The following is a 9,055-nucleotide window of genomic DNA, read 5'->3' on the forward strand; positions in this document are numbered from 1 at the left end:
GATGTTGCTGCGACTGCTGCTGAAGTTGTCTGAAACGGCGATCGCCTTGAACTTGTGCTTATATAGCCTGACCCATTTCTTGGACTTCGCGACGGGCCCCGAAGCGACCCGAAGAACTGCAATCGCAGCGGCTTCGGGCCTCAGCTAGATAACAAGAAATAATATTCAACAGGTCATATTTAATATTTATAAAAAAAATTGCAGTACAATTGCTCCTAGGTAAAGGATGTTTCAGTGAAGAGCGAAGTTCCAGGGATTTCCAGAAAAAACTTTAGTTTGAATATATTTAACAAAATGCCAATTAACCACAAAACTTGTTTACTAACAGGAAACATCCAGTTTGATTGGTTAAATTATAAGTGTATATGATTCCTTTAATTTCTAAATTTTCATGTTTCCTAATTTTAGAACTTTTATGGCATTACACTTTATAAACCCAATCCAAAAATGTCATGAACATTATTTTAAATATCCCAATGTCCTTTTGGAAATTGGTAAAAAAAAAACGAGGTAACAAGAGATAAATAATTGAACCTTGAAGGGTTCTTAAAGAATCATTCCAAGAATCTTGTCCATTTAATTTTTGAAAAGTATATATAGTATTATATTTGGGAGTGTTTCAATTAAAGCTATTTATAATTCCTATAGTTGAACATTTTGTTTTTGTTATATTTATATGCCTGTTTTTTTTTCATATTTTTTTTTTGTTTTTAAATATTTGTTTTTAAAATATAATATTTTGATTTAAAAACTCCAAGTTAGCTTCTCTGATAGAGCAACCAACAAGCCGCGTTCGATCGTGAGGTGCGACGTCAAACAAGTTGCATGCTGTTAGTGCGCAGGTGCGCCATCGCAGATCCATCTTACCTGATCTTCAAGCTTGCTTTATTTACCATTACTGTTAATGCGTTTATGGCCCATTGTTGTCTGGCCTGGCGAAGAGGGTGTAAACGCCGGGTGTTGATCTACCTGGTTGATCTTTCTTTCGTCAAGGTTTTTCATCTCATTAGCATGCGGCCAGACGTCCGATATTTTCCCTTGTTGTGGGTGCAGCGAAAATGTCCCCAACGGACCTTGACTAGAACAGTTCATCAGTAAAGAATGTTTTTTTTTTGTAATCCAACTACAATGTAATTCATTATTCTTAAATTGATGCTGAAACTTCCCCTTGCAATTTAAAAGTTCTGTCTCGCCTGCAAAGGTGGCTGTGAAAACATTTTAAGGGATTGCCAAGAAACAAAAGAGGTCTCGGGTTTTTTTTGAATTTAACTAAAAGTAGGGCTCTTGCCCCCATCACCTCCTGCTGGCCAACTACACGTGCAAAAAAGTTAAGCCGTTGAGGGAAAAGTTTGCCTAGGATGTCTGCCAGACATCCAGTCGGCCAATGCGCCTGCCCATCGTGGCCCACTCTATCCGCATCAGATTCGAGGGCATTAGAACCCTTGCGAAATCAAATCGGAAAAATAGAAATGGTACGGAGTACGGACAACGAAGGTTGCCATCTTCGACTGCATTTGTATGTGTTTACATTTAGTTGTATTCGATTTGCATACTGGATTGGGGCAGGGATTGGGATTGCGAATGGCAACGGGTTTGGCCTGGAGTGGGGATTGGGAGTGCGATTGGGATTCGGATTGGGATTGGGTGGTGGTGTCTTGGGCCAGTCCACCCGTAAATCAATGCCAACTGTGCGGGCAATCAGCAAGTGGATCCGGCGAACGTGGGACCGCCTTTAACCCATCCAAGTGGATTATTAAGTGGTCTTAAAGCTGAGTCAAGTGATTCTCTAACTGCCCGTATGTGGACCACTACGGACCACTACGGGGGAGTGCTTATTGAATAAATGCTGTGGGATTTATGCAAATCCTCAGCTGCCAAAAGCAACCAAAGAGCGACTGACGATGCACTCGGCATTAGCATGCCATATGGATGGAGGAGATGGCCAGTTAAGCATATGCTTAATGCGGCCATAATTGTTCCACATTTGTTATCGACGGACCAACTGACTTTGCATATCGCGTCATTTCAGCTGTATCCCGGAATCAGTAGGATTACTGATTTCCCCTTCTAATTTATGTGCACAGCTCGTTTTTGTTTGCCATTTCCAATATTTGTGTTTACATTTGGCATTCCAATCCACTTCGCTCCAGTCCACACCACTCCCCCAAAATCACCACACCGCCCCCCAATCGCATTAGCCTAATGATTTCCCTGTCATCTGAAAGGATGGTGGGTGGTCCGCCGCAGACTAAACATGAAGCATAAATCAGCTTATCAAATCGGCATTCAGTAGTTCGGTTTATAATTTGTACTGCACACACAATATTTGGCATAAATGATGAATTGTTTGCGGAATATTGAACTGGTCATACCGAAAATTCCGTTGTGCCGGTATTCGCGCTGTGGAATTATCAGATAATTCCCGATGGAGCCATATCCTGCCTTTCAAAACTTTATACAGCCTACGCATATATTAAAATCTAAAGGTAATCTGTTGTAAGCTATTCTTTGTTAACCTTTTTGTTTCACAAAATACCATGTAATGTTTTAACAATAAGCAGCTCTTTAAAGTTTCATTTTATTGTTATTGAATTGATTACAAAGTCAATTTTGCAAATAATAACGTATTTATATATTTTTTTATAATATATTTTATAATATTTACAATATTTATGTTAAGAAAGAATCATATGATTTATATAATCGTTTGTTTCAATTATGATTATTTTTTTTTATTTTCAAAGAAAGAAATACAAGAATATAAAATATAAAAAAGTGGAAAGTTTTCCCACATTTATTTCCGTCCAAATATTCTTTTTAAATTCTGTTTAAAGAAATCGAAACTCGACAACAATTAGGAGACAATTTGATTCAATTAGCAAGTTCTTTGGCCCAAAAATTCTGTCTTCGAATTAGCAAGCCAACCCAAACCCAAAGTGAAGTGAGGAAAAAACGTTGACCCACATTCGAGTGGCGGTGGTGCGATGTAGACAAATTGAAATCAAGGCATTAACAAAAAATGCGAGAATCAACCGACAGCAGAGGAAAAAAGTTGAGCGCCAACATCTAAATTGCGTGGAAAAGAAAGTCGGAGATTTTGTGGCATACTTTGCGGCTGCTGGAAATTTATGCGAAGACCTTGTCGGGACTTTCTCCGATCATGATGTGTGTGCGGGTCTACTAATATGAAATCGATAAATTGTAAGCATTTTTTTTATTGCCATCTTGGCCCAGGAAGAAGTTACAACGCTTCTGTTTGTCTGTTTTATTTTTTGCCTTTTTGCATAAAGGATAAAGACGCCAAAGACGATGACGATGCTGTCCTAACTGGGCCTGGAATGGCTTTTTCGTAAGAAGGAATCAGGAGAGCGGGACTGCCACGCTCTGCGAGTTTATCAGCGCAACAACCACTCCAGAAATAATGATGTCTGCCATCAGAGTCGGGTAACAACAGCAAGGAACTGAACAGAACAGTGTGGGCAAAGGCCAAGACAATATTGTCATGTCTCATATTAAATAAACGTCCTCCACCCGACTGGCTTACATACATATATTGCAGAAGTTGTATTTCTTAAACAATAAAGCAGAAGCCCGGTTGCAAGTGACTCAGTTGCCAGGAAATGCTTTTAGTCATGGTAACGAAAATTGAGAACGAGGAGTAAGTTTATGGAATAGCTAGTAAAGAGATTATTTATTTTTTAGAACAGAAACGAAGTCTTATTCTTGCCATAGAACTTCCAGAATTCCTGGACCATTTAAATGCTTAATGAGTAAAATTCAAGACTGTGCTTCACCCACACAATAGCTGCCTAAATGGGCGCACATTTTGGCATATGTCACCACGAATGCCATGGAATTAGAGCCGACCACATATTCACATCAGGTCACATGCAGGTCAACTAGGTTGGCCGGGGCCCATGGTTTGTCATTTTGGCCAGTAATGGACTTATGCTAATTAGTGAGTAACACCACGCGCAGAATACTGCATTTCAATCAATATACCGAGGTCGGCCAGGAATTTGCATATGTGACTTGGAATTTATATGACGAACTGATACAGGAAAGGGAGGAGCTCTCAAAGGCGTTAATTTCACAAATTTGACAAGACAATATAGCCAAAGGGCTTTATTAAACTACGAAGACCTTTATTGTTCTCAAATTCAGTTTAGGGTCCAGGTTAAGTCTCAATCATAATCAGGTTGAAGGAAACTTGGCCTTTGCCGTCGCAAAGCAGTTTTTTATTGCCATCCATCAAATGGGATTTAAGCATTAAAAATACATGTTGGCAACATTCTTCGGCCATATAAAAGTGAAAATCAAACATCTGGTTCACTTTTTTACGAAGGAACTTTCGCTGTCCGCGGGTTCATAATGCAAGTTTAATCTTTAAAAAATATATATGAATAAATGTGTATTTTTATATAATTTAGTTTGCATGTAAGCCCAGTGGCCTCCAGATGGGAAAAGGCAAAATTGCTGGTGGGGCCTGGGGACTGCTCCTCCGCGGCAGCTGTTGACGAATGCCCCGGCCCAAGGGTATAGGGTTACGGGTCCTTCCGATCCTCCACCGCTACCAATCCGGGTATCCAGCTATCCGGCTCCAGTTCTCGGCTCCAGCCCTGCACTTCGCGCATCGGGCACCGGCAAAGATAAAGTACATTTCTGTGATAAATATAACAACAAGTACCCCAGGCACGCACAAATGGGGCTCAGGGCCCATCAGGGCTCGGGTGAAAACGCATCCAAAATTTCCTGCCCTGCTTTTTAGGGGAGGGGGCGATGGCAGGCAGGGGCTCTATACTGGCAGCTGCTATAATGATGCCAACGATACATCATCGCAAAATGCTAACATTTTCGGCAGTCAACAGCTGTTGCCGCTGATGAATCCTTTGGGTCCGGCCAGCCAGCCAACCAGCCAGCCAGCCAACCAAGGGTATTCTTTGCCGCTGTCGCAGGTCCTCCCTTTGGCCCGTCTCCTCTATAATATTTCAATATTTTGCACATAAAAAGGCGCAAGATATTTTTCATACTCTGCCACACCTCTTTTCCATTCCATTCTCTCTTGCTAATTTCCCATCCCGCCAAAGGCAAATAAATCTTGGAAATTTCTAATGTTTACCCCATAGAAAAAGATATCGCCCAACAACGGCATAATTAACAGCCATCGAGTATTCAGGACACGCGCGAAATGTTCCAGTTTTCGTGAAAAGAGTTTCCCGTTTGTGTTTGGCAAAAATGCGTTTTATTTTTGTTTTCGGCCACACACATTTATGACTTGTTTTAATTTGTTGTGCGTGCTTTGTTTAAGCGAAATCTGCATTTCACTGTTCTTCAAAAAATCCCAAGCAAAACTAAACAGAGCGGAATTAACCGGAAAATATGAGCCAGAGTGCCACAAAGAGAATGGCCTGAAAGCCGCTTAAAGCGGATTGCATTCCTGCAGGAAAATTGAAAGTTTTCGGTAGCCAGTGTCTCCAGTTAATGCGAGAAGAGAGAAAAATGGAGACAAAGCTGGTGAAAGGTGGAACTGAGAAACAATCTTCTTCTAACTGAAGATTGAGACTAAGGCAGGATCTTGTGGTGTTTGCTATTTTGAACTATTTGCGACTTTCTGGTGTTTACTAAAAAAAAGATAACATATTTCAGGGGATGAAAGAATTTCTTTTATAAATTCAACCGAAATGGGCTTAATACACCCATTCACCGAATCAGACCGCAAATCGATGAAAGAAAATCGTTGTAAATTATTAATCACTTAACACCCTAAGGCAGCGGAAGAACAACAATAGGGCTGGTGATTAGATGGCTTCAAGTCAATTTATATGGGATGTGGTAGAACGGAGAAAATAGAACAGAGAGGAGCAAGAGATACTGAATATATCTTGGTCAACAGACAAAAAGCTTTCATTAATTCAATATGCTTACGGAGGAGGTCAACTATCATTAACTAGTGCTGCAGACAAGCATCGTTCTAATGATGAAGACGACGATAACCGATTGGGAGTGTGAGCGGATGTATGACTGAGTGCGGGTGTGTGTTTGGGGGAAATGAATTAGTTTGCATTAAGTATACGCCTCAGTGTATCCACCAGACGCTGAGCAGGATTTAAGAAGTAAATGTGTCAGAGAGCGAGTGTGCGTGTGTGTGTGTGCTGAGGACTTATGACTCCTGTTCATTTGGCTGCCGACGTAGAGTGCCAGAGGCCCTTGGGGGGATTAAGTTCTAGCCCTACACCCATCCTCCCCTGCAGGGACTAAGAGTGTGTGTGTGTGAAACATGGAATATTAATTCCTTAAGTAATTCACAACATTTGCAACTAATGTTTGTTAATGAGCTTCGCCGCATCCTCGCATCCCCGCACCCACTCATCACTTTTGGCAGTGCCCGGGGTCAAGGCGTTGCTTTACTGATGCTTCTGTTGCTGGAATGTCTGCAGCTTTCCGACTTGTTAAATGCTGGAATTACCAAAGTGGAAAAATGAAAAGGTCCCTCAATAGGACCATCTCGTCCTTGGGGCTACTGGATGCTCCCGACAGAGCCGCCGCACACACCAAACACTTAATGAAATAATTATGTAAAGCAAACAACCTGTCGTTATATGCCCACCTTGGCCATCACCTTTGCCGCAGAGTCTTGCTTTTGACATTCATTAATTTGATGATATCCAATCTTAATTATTATGCGTTTAATTAGATGGCCTTTATGTGTCTGGATCGTTGCTTGTTGGCCTGGCAAAACATTGATAGTGCCTAAAACTTTTTAAAAGTCTACCCACAACTTTTGGAGTAAACATTGATTAACATTTCACTTTTCATTACTTTCGAGGAACTCAGAGAACTTGCATAAACTTCAGAGGAACTTTAAAGAGAAAAATAAATTTCTTTATCTAGCAGGGTACTCACTGAAAAGCTCGAGTTGCTAAGATTATTTGAAATTTAAAAATTTGATTAGATTTCTGTCCTTTAGGAATGATTTAATAATTCACTAAAGAATCCAGGCTTCGCAGGCAAAGATTGCTAATCCAAGTTCTATGTTTATGACCTGAAGCTGTAACTATGTCAAAAACTAGTTTATCGGATGCTAATCAGACCGCTCCCCCAACAAATGGGGGAAAGAATTCCACTCAGCACTAGGTTGGCAGGAGGCAGGCTGGTGCGGGAGCCGCATGTAAAATAATTTGAAAACACGGCATTAGCGTAATGAAGCATGGAAAAGCACGGGGGCGGAGTGAAAGTGGGTGAAGCTGTTGGCAAGCAGGTGAAAAGCGCACATAAATGCCAGAAGTTATGCAAGTCCTTAACTTTCATGAGTATGCCACGCTGACAGACGAGCATTTTGTTGGCAGGACGGAGCGGGGCGGGTTTTTGATGAAGGTCCGTGCGGGAAAGGATGAAAAAGGACGAAAGGATTGGATGGGTGCCGCCAAAGCAAAACTGTTGTGCGAATGCAGATGGAACTGGCTGCTCCCCGGGCTGATGCACTGGCTGGGCGCAAGTGGCGTATCACACATGTTTGTCATGTGAACGGCGCTGCCTCAGAGTGGTGTCTGTCTGGATGTCTGGATTCAGGTTGAGTGCCAGTTCGCTCACAAAACTTTACACCACAAATGCAGAGACAAAAACCATAACGTCATTCCATAGAGATCTAAAAGTCTCTAATGAAATTTACACAGTAATTCCTCTCTTGGAAACTAATTCCTGCAATTTTACAAAACATTTCTTTGAAAAAATATTCTACCTGGAATAGGGATTTTTTTCAAGTGCCTTCACACCTTGGCGGAAAGCCTCGTATTCTTATTCAGTGCGTAATCTTCACCTTTTTCAGTTTCGCCATGCACTTTTATTGCATCCTTTTAAGGAGGAGTCCTCCCCGGAGCAGACGTAGCTTGTATCGGGAAAAGTTGCACCTTGAATTCGCCACTTTATGCCACCTGCCCCCGATGCCGCACTTTTCGCCCACTTTGCCACCAGTTAAGTAGTTGTAAGCTGCATAATGTATTTACGCAAGCACCGGAAATTGGGTGCCACGAGCTGGGTGGCAACGCAACAATAAAGCCTTGTGGCACCCATCGTGCTAAACGCGCATAGACAAGTGTGATCCTTGCGGATGCCGTCGGGATATGGACGAGGATGTTAGATGCGGGGCTGCGGATGCGGATGCGGGCACTCTTTGGTTTCTGCTGGCATATTTTATGGTGTTCTGAATCCAGCTAAATTGCAACAACTCGCTCCTGCGGTGCGGATTTGATTAATATGCAACGTACACGTAGTTCGGCAAGTAGAGGTTTACTCGGATGTATGTAGATTGCACCCAAAATGGCAGAGATTTTTTCCAGGCAAGTGTTAAAGCTTAAAGGATGTTTAAAAATTTAACATTCTGCCCCGTAGCGGCACTCTTTTTTTTTAATTTCTTTACTTCATTCATTTGCATGACTTGCCACAAATAAAAAGTAAAACAAACAGGCTGTCTTAAACAGAAATGAAAGGGTCACAAAACTAGAAATAGAAATGTTACGCCGGAGGCACAACAAGATGTGCCTAATACAGTACTCCACAGGACCATAAGTTCAGCATAGTTTTAATCCTTTCCAACTTGTTCAAGACTCATCGCCTACGCCGCACTGTAACCGCATGGCATGAATGAAAACAAATTATAACCCTTGCCTTAAATGACACTAAATTTGCTCCCTTTACTGTATATGCAGATTGTGGCAAATTTTGGATATTCTTTGAATGAGAATTGTATGTTAATTTTTTGTGTAATTGGCCAACATTTAGTTTTTAATACTGACTCGACACGACAGAAATGGAGGAGATAGGCAAAGTTGAATGCAAATAGAAAGTCGTTGTGGAGGGAAAGAAAGAAAATAAACGAATAGGTGAGTTTTTGGTCATACCCGTAGTTTTGGCCGCCACGGCCAGGATGCTGCTACTCCATTTCGTTCCCATCATTGTCATAATCATCGCCATAGGCAACCCGGCCAACCAGACAGCAGGCGGCAGTATGCAAATTAACTTAAATGTCAACGTTGGTAAAATTTTAAAAACGACAAAA

The sequence above is a fragment of the Drosophila bipectinata genome, chromosome 3R (genome assembly GCF_030179905.1).
Source record: "Drosophila bipectinata strain 14024-0381.07 chromosome 3R, DbipHiC1v2, whole genome shotgun sequence".
NCBI classification, from domain to species: Eukaryota; Metazoa; Arthropoda; class Insecta; order Diptera; family Drosophilidae; genus Drosophila; species Drosophila bipectinata.